This window comes from Phalangium opilio, unplaced genomic scaffold (assembly GCF_054372755.1).
Source record: "Phalangium opilio isolate 3A_F unplaced genomic scaffold, DU_Popi_V2 ptg000500l_1, whole genome shotgun sequence".
In the NCBI taxonomy this organism is placed as follows: domain Eukaryota; kingdom Metazoa; phylum Arthropoda; class Arachnida; order Opiliones; family Phalangiidae; genus Phalangium; species Phalangium opilio.
Window position 1 is genome coordinate 835,877 of NW_028324238.1, and position 14,598 is coordinate 850,474.

Here is a 14,598-nt window from a genome sequence, read left to right on the forward strand (position 1 = left end):
GCTGCTTAAACATAAGCCAAAATAGCTTAGCTGGGAGAGGGTTAGTCTGAAGATCTAAAGGTCCCTGGTTCGATCGCGGGTTTCGGCAATATAAAAGCTTTTTGGGTCGTGTATCTTAATGTAAAATATTTGCTTCAGGAAAGTTTCCCTAGGTGCTTGAACATGAGCCGAAATAGCTTAGCTGGGAGAGGGTTAGACTGAAGATGTAAAGGTCCCTGGTTCGATCCCGGGTTTCGGCAATATGGAAGCTTTTTGGGTCGTGTATCTTAAAGTAAACTATTTGCTTCAGGAAAGTTTCCCTAGGTGCTTAAACAAGAGTTGAAATAGCTCAGTTGGGAGAACGTTAGACTGAAGATCTAACGGTCCCTGGTTTCGGATATACGAAACCTTTTTGGGTCGTGTATCTTAAAGTAAACTATTTGCTTCAGGAAAGTTTCCCTAGGTGCTTGAACATGAGCCGAAATAGCTTAGCTGGGAGAGGGTTAGACTGAAGATCTAAAGGTCCCTGGTTCGATCGCGGGTTTCGGCAATATGAAAGCTTTTTGGGTCGTGTATCTTAAAGTAAACTATTTGCTTCTGGAAAAATTCCCTAGCTGCTTAAACATGAGCCAAAATAGCTTAGCTGGGAGAGGGTTAGTCTGAAGATCTAAAGGTCCCTGGTTCGATCGCGGGTTTCGGCAATATAAAAGCTTTTTGGGTCGTGTATCTTAATGTAAAATATTTGCTTAAGGAAAGTTTCCCTAGGTGCTTAAACATGAGCCGAAATAGCTCAGTTGGGAGAACGTTAGACTGAAGATCTAACGGTCACTGGTTCAATCCAGTGTTTCGGCAATATGAAAGCTCTTTGGGTCGTGTATCTTAAAGTAAACTATTTGCTTCAGGAAAGTTTCCCTAGGTTCTTGTACATGAGCCGAAATAGCTCTGTTGGGAGAGCGTTAGACTGAAGATCTAAAGGTCCCTGGATCGATCCCGGGTTTCGGCAATACGAAACCTTTTTGGGTCGTGTATCTTAAAGTAAACTATTTGCTTCAGGAAAGTTTCCCTAGGTGCTTGAACATGAGCCAAAATAGCTTAGCTGAGAGAGGGATAGACTGAAGATCTAAAGGTCCCTGTTTCGATCGCGGGTTTCGGCAATATGAAAGCTTTTTGGGTCGTGTATCTTAATGTAAAATATTTGCTTCAGGAAATTTTCCTTGGTTGCGTGAAACAGAGCCGAAATAGCTCAGTTGTGAGAGCGTTAGACTGAAGATCTAAAGGTACCTGGTTCGATCCCAGGTTTCGGCAATATGAAAGCTTTTTGGGTCGTGTATCTTAAAGTAAACTATTTGCTTCAGGAAAGTTTCCCTAGGTGCTTAAACATGAGCCGAAATAGCTCAGTTGGGAGAACGTTAGACTGAAGAGCTAACGGTCACTGGTTCAATCCCGTGTTTCGGCAATAAGAAAGCTCTTTGGGTCGTGTATCTTAAAGTAAATTATTTGCTTCAGGAAAGTTTCCCTAGGTGCTTGAACATGAGCCAAAATAGCTTAGCTGGGAGAGCGTTAGACTGAAGATCTAAAGGTACCTGGTTCGATCCCGGGTTTCGGCAATATGAAAGCTTTTTGGGTCGTGTATCTTAATGTAAAATATTTGCTTCAGGAAATTTTCCCTAGGTGCTTAAACATGAGCCGAAATAGCTCAGTTGGGAGAACGTTAGACTGAAGATCTAACGGTCACTGGTTCAATCCCGTGTTTCGGCAATATGAAAGCTCTGTGGGTCGTGTATCTTAAAGTAAACTTTTTGCTTCAGGAAAGTTTCCCTAGGTGCTTGAACATGAGCCGAAATAGCTCTGTTGGGAGAGCGTTAGACTGAAGATCTAAAGGTTCCTGGTTCGAGCCCGGGTTTCGGCAACACGGGAGCTTTTTGGGTCGTGTATCTTAAAGTAAATTATTTTCTTCAGCCAAAATTCCCTAGCTGCTTAAACATGAGCCGAAATTGCTCAGTTGGGAGGGCGTTAGACTGAAGATCTAAAGGTCCCGGGTTTCGGCAATACGAAACCTTTTTGGGTCGTGTATCTTAAAGTAAACTATTTGCTCCAGGAAAGTTTCCCTAGGTGTTTGAACATGAGCCGAAATAGCTTAGCTGGGAGAGGGTTAGACTGAAGATCTAAAGGTCCCTGGTTCGATCGCGGGTTTCGGCAATATGAAAGCTTTTTGGGTCGTGTATCTTAATGTAAAATATTTGCTTCAGGAAATTTTTCCTGGTTGCGAGAAAGAGAGCCGAAATAATTCAGTTGTGAGAGCGTTTGACTGAAGATCTAAAGGTACCTGGTTCGATCCCGGGTTTCGGCAATATGAAAGCTTTTTGGGTCGTGTATCTTAAAGTAAACTATTTGCTTCAGGAAAGTTTCCCTAGGTGCTTGAACATGAGCCGAAATAGCTTTGTTGGGAGAGCGTTAGACTGAAGATCTAAAGGTTCCTGGTTCGAGCCCGGGTTTCGGCAACACGGGAGCTTTTTGGGTCGTGTATCTTAAAGTAAATTATTTGCTTCAGGAAAAATTCCCTAGCTGCTTAAACATAAGCCAAAATAGCTTAGCTGGGAGAGGGTTAGTCTGAAGATCTAAAGGTCCCTGGTTCGATCGCGGGTTTCGGCAATATAAAAGCTTTTTGGGTCGTGTATCTTAATGTAAAATATTTGCTTCAGGAAAGTTTCCCTAGGTGCTTGAACATGAGCCGAAATAGCTTAGCTGGGAGAGGGTTAGACTGAAGATGTAAAGGTCCCTGGTTCGATCCCGGGTTTCGGCAATATGGAAGCTTTTTGGGTCGTGTATCTTAAAGTAAACTATTTGCTTCAGGAAAGTTTCCCTAGGTGCTTAAACAAGAGTTGAAATAGCTCAGTTGGGAGAACGTTAGACTGAAGATCTAACGGTCCCTGGTTTCGGATATACGAAACCTTTTTGGGTCGTGTATCTTAAAGTAAACTATTTGCTTCAGGAAAGTTTCCCTAGGTGCTTGAACATGAGCCGAAATAGCTTAGCTGGGAGAGGGTTAGACTGAAGATCTAAAGGTCCCTGGTTCGATCGCGGGTTTCGGCAATATGAAAGCTTTTTGGGTCGTGTATCTTAAAGTAAACTATTTGCTTCTGGAAAAATTCCCTAGCTGCTTAAACATGAGCCAAAATAGCTTAGCTGGGAGAGGGTTAGTCTGAAGATCTAAAGGTCCCTGGTTCGATCGCGGGTTTCGGCAATATAAAAGCTTTTTGGGTCGTGTATCTTAATGTAAAATATTTGCTTAAGGAAAGTTTCCCTAGGTGCTTAAACATGAGCCGAAATAGCTCAGTTGGGAGAACGTTAGACTGAAGATCTAACGGTCACTGGTTCAATCCAGTGTTTCGGCAATATGAAAGCTCTTTGGGTCGTGTATCTTAAAGTAAACTATTTGCTTCAGCAAAAATTCCCTTGCTGCTTAAACATGAGCCGAAATAGCTCAGTTGGGAGAGCGTTAGACTGAAGATCTAAAGGTTCCTGGTTCGATCCCGAGTTTCGGCAAAACGAAACCTTTTTGGGTCGTGTATCTTAAAGTAAACTATTTGCTTCAGGAAAGTTTCCCTAGGTGCTAGAACATGAGCCAAAATAGCTCTGTTGGGAGAGCGTTAGACTGAAGATCTAAAGGTCCCTGGTTCGATCCAGGGTTTCGGCAATATGAAATCTTTTTGGATCGTTTATCTTAAAGTAAATTATTTCCAAAGGAAAGTTTCCCTGGTTGCATGAAAAAGAGCCGAAATAGCTCAGTTGGGAGAGCGTTAGACTGAAGATCTAAAGGTCCCTGGTTCGATCCCGGGTTTCGGCAATACGAAACCATTTTGGGTCGTGTATCTTAAAGTAAACTATTTGCTTCAAGAAAGTTTATCTAGGTGCTTGAACATGAGCCGAAATAGCTCAGTTGGGAGAGCGTTAGACTGAAGATCTAAATGTCCCTGGTTCGATCACGGTTTTCGGCAATATGAAGGCTTTTTGGGTCGTGTATCTTAATGTAAAATATTTGCTTCAGGAAATTTTCCCTGGTTCCGTGAAAGAGAGCCGAATTAGCTCAGTTGTGAGAGCGTTAGACTGAAGATCTAAAGGTACCTGGTTCGATACCGGGTTTCGGTAATATGAAAGCTTTTTGGGTCGTGTATCTTAAAGTAAACTGTTTGCTTCTGGAAAGTTTCTATAGGTGCTTGAACATGAGACGAAATAGCTCAGCTGGGAGAGCGTTAGACTGAAGATCTAAAGGTCCCTGGTTCGATCCAGGGTTTCGGCAATATGAAATCTTTTTGGATCGTTTATCTTAAAGTAAATTATTTCCAAAGGAAAGTTTCCCTGGTTGCATGAAAAAGAGCCGAAATAGCTCAGTTGGGAGAGCGTTAGACTGAAGATCTAAAGGTCCCTGGTTCGATCCCGGGTTTCGGCAATACGAAACCTTTTTGGGTCGTGTATCTTAAAGTAAACTATTTGCTTCAAGAAAGTTTATCTAGGTGCTTGAACATGAGCCGAAATAGCTCAGCTGGGAGAGCGTTAGACTGAAGATCTAAATGTTACTGGTTCGATCACGGTTTTCGGCAATATGAAAGCTTTTTGGGTCGTGTATCTTAATGTAAAATATTTGCTTCAGGAAATTTTCCCTGGTTGCGTGAAAGAGAGCCGAATTAGCTCAGTTGTGAGAGCGTTAGACTGAAGATCTAAAGGTAACTGATTCGATACCGGGTTTCGGTAATATGAAAGCTTTTTGGGTCGTGTATCTTAAAGTAAACTGTTTGCTTCAGGAAAGTTTCCATAGGTGCTTGAACATGAGACGAAATAGCTCAGCTGGGAGAGCGTTAGACTGAAGATCTAAAGGTCCCTGGTTCGATCGCGGGTTTCGGCTATATGAAAGCTGTTTTGGGTCGTGTATCTTAATGTAAAATATTTGCTTCAGGAAGGTTTCCCTAGGTGCTTGAACATGAGCCGAAATAGCTCTGTTGGTAGAGCGTTACACAGAAGATCTAAAGGTCCCTGGTTCGATCCCGAGTTTCGGCAAAACGAAACCTTTTTGGGTCGTGTATCTTAAAGTAAACTATTTGCTTCAGGAAAGTTTCCCTAGGTGCTAGTACATGAGCCAAAATAGCTCCGTTGGGAGAGCGTTAGTCTGAAGATCTAAAGGCACCTGGTTCGATACCGGGTTTCGGTGATATGAAAGCTTTTTGGGTCGTGTATCTTAAAGTAAACTGTTTGCTTCAGGAAAGTTTCCATAGGTGCTTGAACATGAGCCGAAATAGCTCTGTTGGTAGAGCGTTAGACAGAAGATCTAAAGGTTTCTGGTTCGAGCTCGGGTTTCGGAAACACGGGAGCTTTTTGGGTCGTGTATCTTAAAGTAAATTATTTGCTTCAGGAAAAATTCCCTAGCTGCTTAAATATGAGCCGAAATTGCTCAGTTGGGAGAGCGTTAGACTGAAGATCTAAAGGTCCCTGGTTCGATCCCGAGTTTCGGCAAAACGAAACCTTTTTGGGTCGTGTATCTTAAAGTAAACTATTTGCTTCAGGAAAGTTTCCCTAGGTGCTAGAACATGAGCCGAATTAGCTCAGTTGTGAGAGCGTTAGACTGAAGATCTAAAGGTAACTGGTTCGATACCGGGTTTCGGTAATATGAAAGCTTTTTGGGTCGTGTATCTTAAAGTAAACTGTTTGCTTCAGGAAAGTTTCCATAGGTGCTTGAACATGAGACGAAATAGCTCAGCTGGGAGAGCGTTAGACTGAAGATCTAAAGGTCCCTGGTTCGATCGCGGGTTTCGGCTATATGAAAGCTGTTTTGGGTCGTGTATCTTAATGTAAAGTATTTGCTTCAGGAAGGTTTCCCTAGGTGCTTGAACATGAGCCGAAATAGCTCTGTTGGTAGAGCGTTACACAGAAGATCTAAAGGTTCCTGGTTCGAGCTCGGGTTTCGGCAACACGGGAGCTTTTTGGGTCGTGTATCTTAAAGTAAATTATTTGCTTCAGGAAAAATTCCCTAGCTGCTTAAATATGAGCCGAAATTGCTCAGTTGGGAGAGCGTTAGACTGAAGATCTAAAGGTCCCTGGTTCGATCCCGAGTTTCGGCAAAACGAAACCTTTTTGGGTCGTGTATCTTAAAGTAAACTATTTGCTTCAGGAAAGTTTCCCTAGGTGCTAGTACATGAGCCAAAATAGCTCCGTTGGGAGAGCGTTAGACTGAAGATCTAAAGGCACCTGGTTCGATACCGGGTTTCGGTGATATGAAAGCTTTTTGGGTCGTGTATCTTAAAGTAAACTATTTGCTTCAAGAAAGTTTATCTAGGTGCTTGAACATGAGCCGAAATAGCTCAGCTGGGAGAGCGTTAGACTGAAGATCTAAATGTTACTGGTTCGATCACGGTTTTCGGCAATATGAAAGCTTTTTGGGTCGTGTATCTTAATGTAAAATATTTGCTTCAGGAAATTTTCCCTGGTTGCGTGAAAGAGAGCCGAATTAGCTCAGTTGTGAGAGCGTTAGACTGAAGATCTAAAGGTAACTGGTTCGATACCGGGTTTCGGTGATATGAAAGCTTTTTGGGTCGTGTATCTTAAAGTAAACTGTTTGCTTCAGGAAAGTTTCCATAGGTGCTTGAACATGAGACGAAATAGCTCAGCTGGGAGAGCGTTAGACTGAAGATCTAAAGGTCCCTGGTTCGATCGCGGGTTTCGGCAATATGAAAGCTGTTTTGGGTCGTGTATCTTAATGTAAAATATTTGCTTCAGGAAGGTTTCCCTAGGTGCTTGAACATGAGCCGAAATAGCTCTGTTGGTAGAGCGTTAGACAGAAGATCTAAAGGTTTCTGGTTCGAGCTCGGGTTTCGGCAAAACGAAACCTTTTTGGGTAGTGTATCTTAAAGTAAACTATTTGCTTCAGGAAAGTTTCCCTAGGTGCTAGAACATGAGCCGAATTAGCTCAGTTGTGAGAGCGTTAGACTGAAGATCTAAAGGTCCCTGGTTCGATCCCGAGTTTCGGCAGAACGAAACCTTTTTGGGTCGTGTATCTTAAAGTAAACTATTTGCTTCAGGAAAGTTTCCCTAGGTGCTAGAACATGAGCCAAAATAGCTCTGTTGGGAGAGCGTTAGACTGAAGATCTAAAGGTCCCTGGTTCGATCCAGGGTTTCAGCAATATGAAATCTTTTTGGATCGTTTATCTTAAAGTAAATTATTTCCAAAGGAAAGTTTCCCTGGTTGCATGAAAAAGAGCCGAAGTAGCTCAGTTGGGAGAGCGTTAGACTGAAGATCCAAAGGTCCCTGGTTCGATCCCGGGTTTCGGCAATACGAAACCTTTTTGGGTCGTGTATCTTAAAGTAAACTATTTGCTTCAAGAAAGTTTCCCTAGGTGCTTGAACATGAGCCGAAATAGCTCAGCTGGGAGAGCGTTAGACTGAAGATCTAAATGTCCCTGGTTCGATCGCAGGTTTCGGCAATATGAAAGCTTTTTGGGTCGTGTATCTTAATGTAAAATATTTGCTTCAGGAAATTTTCCCTGGTTGCGTGAAAGAGAGCCGAATTAGCTCATTTGTGAGAGCGTTAGACTGAAGATCTAAAGGTACCTGGTTCGATACCGGGTGTCGGTAATATGAAAGCTTTTTGGGTCGTGTATCTTAAAGTAAACTGTTTGCTTCAGGAAAGTTTCCCTAGGTGCTAAAACATGAGCCGAAATGGCTCAGTTGGGAGAACGTTAGACTGAAGATCTTACGGTAACTGGTTCGATCCCGGGGTTCGGCAACACGAAAGCTTTTTAGGTCTTGTACATTAAAGTAAAATATTTTCTTGGGGAAATTCCCCAGGTTGCATGAAAAAGAGCCGAAATAGATCAGTAAGAAGAGCGTTAGACTGAAGATCTGAAGGTCACTGGTTCAATCCCGGATTTTGGCAACACGAGAGCTTTTTGGGTTGTGTATCTTAAAGTAAATTATTTGCTTCAGGAAAGTTTCCCTGGTTGCATGAAAGAGAGCCGAAATAGCTCAGTTGGGAGATTGTTAAACTGAAAATCTAAAGTTCAGTTGTTCTATCCCGGGTTTCGGATATATGAAAGCTTGTTGGGTCGTGTATCTTAAAGTAAATTATTTGCTTCAGGAAAAATTCCCTAGCTGCTAAGACATGAGCCGAAATTGCTCAGTTGGGAGAGCGATAGACTGAAGATCTAAAGGCCCCGGGTTCGATCCCGGGTTTCGGCAATACGAAACCTTTTTGGGTCGTGTATCTTAAAGTAAACTATTTGCTTCAGGAAAGTTTCCCTAGGTGCTAGAACATGAGCCAAAATAGCTCTGTTGGGAGAGCGTTAGACTGAAGATCTAAAGGTCCCTGGTTCGATCCAGGGTTTCGGCAATATGAAATCTTTTTGGATCGTTTATCTTAAAGTAAATTATTTCCAAAGGAAAGTTTCCCTGGTTGCGTGAAAGACAGCCGAATTAGCTCAGTTGTGAGAGCGTTAGACTGAAGATCTAAAGGTACCTGGTTCGATCCCGGGTTTGGACAATATGAAAGCTTTTTGTGTCGTGTATCTTAAAGTAAACTATTTGCTTCAGGAAAGTTTCCCTAGCTGCATCAACATGAGCCGAAATAGCTCAGTTGGGAGAACGTTAGACTGAAGATCTAACGGTCACTGGTTCAATCCCGGGTTTCGGCAGCATGAAAGCTCTTTGGGTCGTGTATCTTAAAGTAAACTATTTGCTTCAGGAAAGTTTCCCTAGGTGCTAGAACATGAGCCAAAATAGCTCTGTTGGGAGAGCGTTAGACTGAAGATCTAAAGGTCCCTGGTTCGATCCAGGGTTTCAGCAATATGAAATCTTTTTGGATCGTTTATCTTAAAGTAAATTATTTCCAAAGAAAAGTTTCCCTGGTTGCATGAAAAAGAGCCGAAGTAGCTCAGTTGGGAGAGCGTTAGACTGAAGATCCAAAGGTCCCTGGTTCGATCCCGGGTTTCGGCAATACGAAACCTTTTTGGGTCGTGTATCTTAAAGTAAACTATTTGCTTCAAGAAAGTTTCCCTAGGTGCTTGAACATGAGCCGAAATAGCTCAGCTGGGAGAGCGTTAGACTGAAGATCTAAATGTCCCTGGTTCGATCGCAGGTTTCGGCAATATGAAAGCTTTTTGGGTCGTGTATCTTAATGTAAAATATTTGCTTCAGGAAATTTTCCCTGGTTGCGTGAAAGAGAGCCGAATTAGCTCATTTGTGAGAGCGTTAGACTGAAGATCTAAAGGTACCTGGTTCGATACCGGGTGTCGGTAATATGAAAGCTTTTTGGGTCGTGTATCTTAAAGTAAACTGTTTGCTTCAGGAAAGTTTCCCTAGGTGCTAAAACATGAGCCGAAATGGCTCAGTTGGGAGAACGTTAGACTGAAGATCTTACGGTAACTGGTTCGATCCCGGGGTTCGGCAACACGAAAGCTTTTTAGGTCTTGTACATTAAAGTAAAATATTTTCTTGGGGAAATTCCCCAGGTTGCATGAAAAAGAGCCGAAATAGATCAGTAAGAAGAGCGTTAGACTGAAGATCTGAAGGTCACTGGTTCAATCCCGGATTTTGGCAACACGAGAGCTTTTTGGGTTGTGTATCTTAAAGTAAATTATTTGCTTCAGGAAAGTTTCCCTGGTTGCATGAAAGAGAGCCGAAATAGCTCAGTTGGGAGATTGTTAAACTGAAAATCTAAAGTTCAGTTGTTCTATCCCGGGTTTCGGATATATGAAAGCTTGTTGGGTCGTGTATCTTAAAGTAAATTATTTGCTTCAGGAAAAATTCCCTAGCTGCTAAGACATGAGCCGAAATTGCTCAGTTGGGAGAGCGATAGACTGAAGATCTAAAGGCCCCGGGTTCGATCCCGGGTTTCGGCAATACGAAACCTTTTTGGGTCGTGTATCTTAAAGTAAACTATTTGCTTCAGGAAAGTTTCCCTAGGTGCTAGAACATGAGCCAAAATAGCTCTGTTGGGAGAGCGTTAGACTGAAGATCTAAAGGTCCCTGGTTCGATCCAGGGTTTCGGCAATATGAAATCTTTTTGGATCGTTTATCTTAAAGTAAATTATTTCCAAAGGAAAGTTTCCCTGGTTGCGTGAAAGACAGCCGAATTAGCTCAGTTGTGAGAGCGTTAGACTGAAGATCTAAAGGTACCTGGTTCGATCCCGGGTTTGGACAATATGAAAGCTTTTTGTGTCGTGTATCTTAAAGTAAACTATTTGCTTCAGGAAAGTTTCCCTAGCTGCATCAACATGAGCCGAAATAGCTCAGTTGGGAGAACGTTAGACTGAAGATCTAACGGTCACTGGTTCATTCCCGGGTTTCGGCAGCATGAAAGCTCTTTGGGTCGTGTATCTTAAAGTAAACTATTTGCTTCAGGAAAGTTTTCCTAGGTGGTTGAACATGAGCCGAAATAGCTCTGTTGGGAGAGCGTTAGACTGAAGATCTAAAGGTTCCTGGTTCGAGCCCGGGTTTCGGCAATATGAAAGCTTTTTGGGTCGTGTATCTTAAAGTAAACTATTTGCTTCAGGAAAGTTTCCCTAGGTGCTTAAACATGAGCCGAAATAGCTCAGTTGGGAGAACGTTAGACTGAAAATCTAACGGTCACTGGTTCAATCCCGGGTTTCGGCAGCATGAAAGCTCTTTGGGTCGTGTATGTTAAAGTAAACTATTTGCTTCAGGAAAGTTTCCCTAAGTGCTTGAACATGAGCCGAAATAGCTCTGTGGGGAGAGCGTTAGACTTAAGATCTAAAGGTTCCTGGTTCGAGCCCGGGTTTCGGCGATATGAAAGCTTTTTGGGTCGTGTATCTTAAAGTAAACTATTTGCTTCAGGAAATTTTCCCTAGGTGCTTAAACATGTGCCGAAATAGCTCAGTTGGGAGAATGTTAGACTGAAGATCTAACGGGCACTGGTTCAATCCCGTGTTTGGGCAATATGAAAGCTCTTTGGGTCGTGTATCTTAAAGTAAACTATTTGCTTCAGGAAAGTTTCCTTAGGTGCTTGAACATGAGCCGAAATAGCTCTGTTGGGAGAGCGTTAGACTGAAGATCTATAGGTTCCTGGTTCGAGCCCGGGTTTCGGCAAAACGGGAGCTTTTTGGGTCGTGTATCTTAAAGTAAACTATTTGCTTCAGTAAAAATTCCCTAGCCGCTTAAACATGAGCCGAAATTGCTCAGTTGGGAGAGCGTTAGACTGAAGATCTAAAGGTCCCTGGTTCGATCGCGGGTTTTGGCAATATGAAAGCTTTTTGGGTCGTGTATCTTAATGTAAAATATTTGCTTCAGGAAAGTTTCCCTAGGTGCTTAAACATGAGCCGGAATGGCTCAGTTGGGAGAACGTTAGACCGAAGATCTTACGGTAACTGGTTCAATCCCGGGTTTCGGCAACACGAAAGCTTTTTAGGTCTTGTACATTAAAGTAAAATATTTTCTTGGGGAAAGTTCCCCAGGTTGCATGAAAAAGAGCCGAAATAGATCAGTAAGAAGAGCGTTAGACTGAAGGTCTAAAGGTCACTGGTTCAATCCCGGGTTTTGGCAACACGAGAGGTTTTTGGGTTGTGTATCTTAAAGTAAATTATTTGCTTCAGGAAAGTTTCCCTGGTTGCATGAAAGAGAGCCGAAATAGCTCAGTTGGGAGAGCGTTAAACCGAAAATCTAAAGGTCAGTTGTTCTATCCCGGGTTTCGGCTATATGAAAGCTTGTTGGGTCGTGTATTTTAAATTAAATTATTATCTCTAGGAAAGTTTCTTTTGTTGCACGAAAGTGAGCCGAAATCGCTCAGTTGGGAGAGCGTTAGACTGAAGATCTAAAGGTCCCTGGTTCGAGCCCGGGTTTTGGCAACACGAGAGCTATTTGGGTCGTGTATCTTAAAGTAAACTATTTGCTTCAGGAAAGTTTCCCTAGGTGCTTGAACATGAGCCGAAAAAGCTCTATTGGGTGAGCGTTACACTGAAGATCTCAAGGTTCCTGTTTCGAGCCCGGGTTTCGGCAACACGGGAGCTTTTTGGGTCGTGTATCTTAATGTAAAATATTTGCTTCAGGAAAAATTCCCTAGCTGCTAAAACATGAGCAGAAATTGCTCAGTTGGGAGAGCGTTAGACTGAAGATCTAAAGGTCCCGGGTTCGACCCCGGTTTCGGCAATACGAAACCTTTTTGGGTCGTGTATCTTAAAGTAAAGTATTTGCTTCAGGAAAGTTTCCCTAGGTGCATAAACATGAGCCGAAATAGCTCAGTTGGGAGAACGTTAGACTGAAGATCTAACGGTCACTGGTTCAATCCCGGGTTTCGGTAGCATGAAAGCTCTTTGGGTCGTGTATCTTAAAGTAAACTATTTGCTTCAGGAAAGTTTCCCTAGGTGCTTGAACATGAGCCGAAATAGCTCTGTGGGGAGAGCGTTAGACTTAAGATCTAAAGGTTTCTGGTTCGAGCCCGGGTTTCGGCAATATGAAAGCTTTTTGGGTCGTGTATCTTAAAGTAAACTATTTGCTTCAGGAAAGTTTCCCTAGGTGCTTAAACATGAGCCGAAATAGCTCAGTTGGGAGAACGTTAGACTGAAGATCTACAGGTCCCTGGTTCGATCCCAAGTTTCGGCAAAACGAAACCTTTTTGGGTCGTGTATCTTAAAGTAAACTATTTGCTTCAGGAAAGTTTCCCTAGGTTGCTTAAACATGAGCCGAAATTGGTCAGTTGGGAGAACGTTAGACCGAAGATCTTACGGTAACTGGTTCGATCCCGGGTTTCGGCAACACGAAAGCTTTTTAGGTCTTGTACATTAAAGCAAAATATTTTCTTGGGGAAAGTTCCCCAGGTTGCATGAAAAAGAGCCGAAATAGATCAGTAAGAAGAGCGTTAGACTGAAGGTCTAAAGGTCACTGGTTCAATGCCGGGTTTTGGCAACACGAGAGGTTTTTGGGTTGTGTATCTTAAAGTAAATTATTTGCTTCAGGAAAGTTTCCCTGGTTGCATGAAAGAGAGCCGAAATAGCTCAGTTGGGAGAGCGTTAAACTGAAAATCTAAAGGTCAGTTGTTCTATCCCGGGTTTCGGATATATGAAAGCTTGTTGGGTCGTTTATTTTAAATTAAATTATTATCTCTAGAAAAGTTTCTTTTGTTGCACGAAAGTGAGCCGAAATCGCTCAGTTGGGAGAGCGTTAGACTGAAGATCTAAAGGTCCCTGGTTCGATCCCGGGTTTTGGCAATATGAAATCTTTTTGGATCGTGTATCTTAAAGTAAATTATTTGCTTCAGTAAAGTTTCCCTGTTTGCACGAAAGAGAGCCGAAATAGCTCAGTTGGGAGAGCGTTGGACTGAATATCTAAAGGTCCCTGGTTCGATCCCGGGTTTCGGCAACACGAGTGGTTTTTGGGTCGTGTATCTTTAAGTAAATTATTTGCTTCAGGAAGGTTTCCCTGTTTGCATCAAATAGAGCCGAAATAGCTCAGTTGGGAGAGCGTTAGACTGAAGATCTAAAGGTCCCTGGTTCGATCCCGGGTTTCGGCAATATGAAATCTTTTTGGATCGTGTATCTTAAAGTAAATTATTTGCTTCAGTAAAGTTTCCCTGTTTGCACGAAAGAGAGCCGAAATAGCTCAATTGGGAGAGCGTTGGACTGAATATCTAAAGGTTCCTGGTTCGATCCCGGGTTTCGGCAACACGAGTGCTTTTTGGGTCGTATATCTTTAAGTAAATTATTTGCTTCAGTAAAGTTTCCCTGTTTTGCATGAAAGAGAGCCGAAATAGCTCAGTTGTGAGAGCGTTAGACTGAAGATCTAAAGGTCCCGGGTTTCGGCAACAAGAAAGGCTTTTGGGTCGTATACATTAACGTAAACTGTTTTCCTATGCAAAGTTTCCCTGGTTGCGTGAAAAAGAGCCGAAATAGCTCAGTTGGGAGACCGCTAGACTGAAGATCTAAAGGTCCCTGGTTCGATCCCGGGTTTCGGCAATATGGAATCATTTTGGATCGTGTATCTTAAAGTAAATTATTTGCTTCAGTAAAATTTCCCTGTTTGCACGAAAGAGAGCCGAAATAGCTCAGTTGGGAGAGGGTTAGACTGAAGATCTAAGGGTCCCTGGTTCGATCCCGAGTTTCGGCAACACGAGTGGTTTTTGGGTCGTGTATCTTTAAGTAAATTATTTGCTTCAGTAAAGTTTCCCTTTTTGCATGAATGAGAGCCGAAATACCTCAGTTGGGAGAGCGTTAGACTGAAGATCTAAAGGTCCCTGGGTCGATCCCGGGTTTCGGCAACAAGAAAGGCTTTTGGGTCGTATACATTAAAGTAAACTGTTGTCCTAAGCAAAGTTTCCCTGGTTGCGTGAACAAGAGCCGAAATAGCTCAGTTGGGAGAGTGTTAGACTGAAGATCTAAAGGTCCCTGGTTCGATCCCGGGTTTCGGCAATATGAAATGTTTTTGGATCGCGTATCTTAAAGTAAATTATTTCCAAATGAAAGTTTCCCTGGTTGCATGAAAAATAGCCGAAATAGCTCAGTTGGGAGAACGTTAGACTGAAGATCTAACGGTCACTGGTTCAATCCCGGGTTTCGGCAGCATGAAAGCTCTTTGGGTCGTGTATCTTAAAGTAAACTATTTGCTTCAGGAAAGTTTCCATAGGTG

General features: G+C 42.6%; 5 non-coding genes across 5 annotated transcripts; all 5 read left to right on the forward strand.

Moving 5' to 3' along the window:
- Positions 1–3,753: 3,753 nt before the first annotated feature.
- Positions 3,754–3,826, forward strand: TRNAF-GAA (transfer RNA phenylalanine (anticodon GAA)). The gene has a single exon. It is a non-coding gene; the product is annotated as a tRNA-Phe (tRNA).
- Positions 3,827–4,356: 530 nt separating this feature from the next.
- TRNAF-GAA (transfer RNA phenylalanine (anticodon GAA)) lies at positions 4,357–4,429 on the forward strand. Its single transcript has one exon. It is a non-coding gene; the product is annotated as a tRNA-Phe (tRNA).
- A 6,266-nt stretch (positions 4,430–10,695) lies between these two features.
- On the forward strand, positions 10,696–10,768 carry TRNAL-UAA (transfer RNA leucine (anticodon UAA)). Its single transcript has one exon. It is a non-coding gene; the product is annotated as a tRNA-Leu (tRNA).
- A 2,645-nt stretch (positions 10,769–13,413) lies between these two features.
- On the forward strand, positions 13,414–13,486 carry TRNAF-GAA (transfer RNA phenylalanine (anticodon GAA)). The gene has a single exon. It is a non-coding gene; the product is annotated as a tRNA-Phe (tRNA).
- Positions 13,487–14,308: 822 nt separating this feature from the next.
- On the forward strand, positions 14,309–14,381 carry TRNAF-GAA (transfer RNA phenylalanine (anticodon GAA)). The gene has a single exon. It is a non-coding gene; the product is annotated as a tRNA-Phe (tRNA).
- The last annotated feature ends 217 nt before the right edge of the window (positions 14,382–14,598 follow it).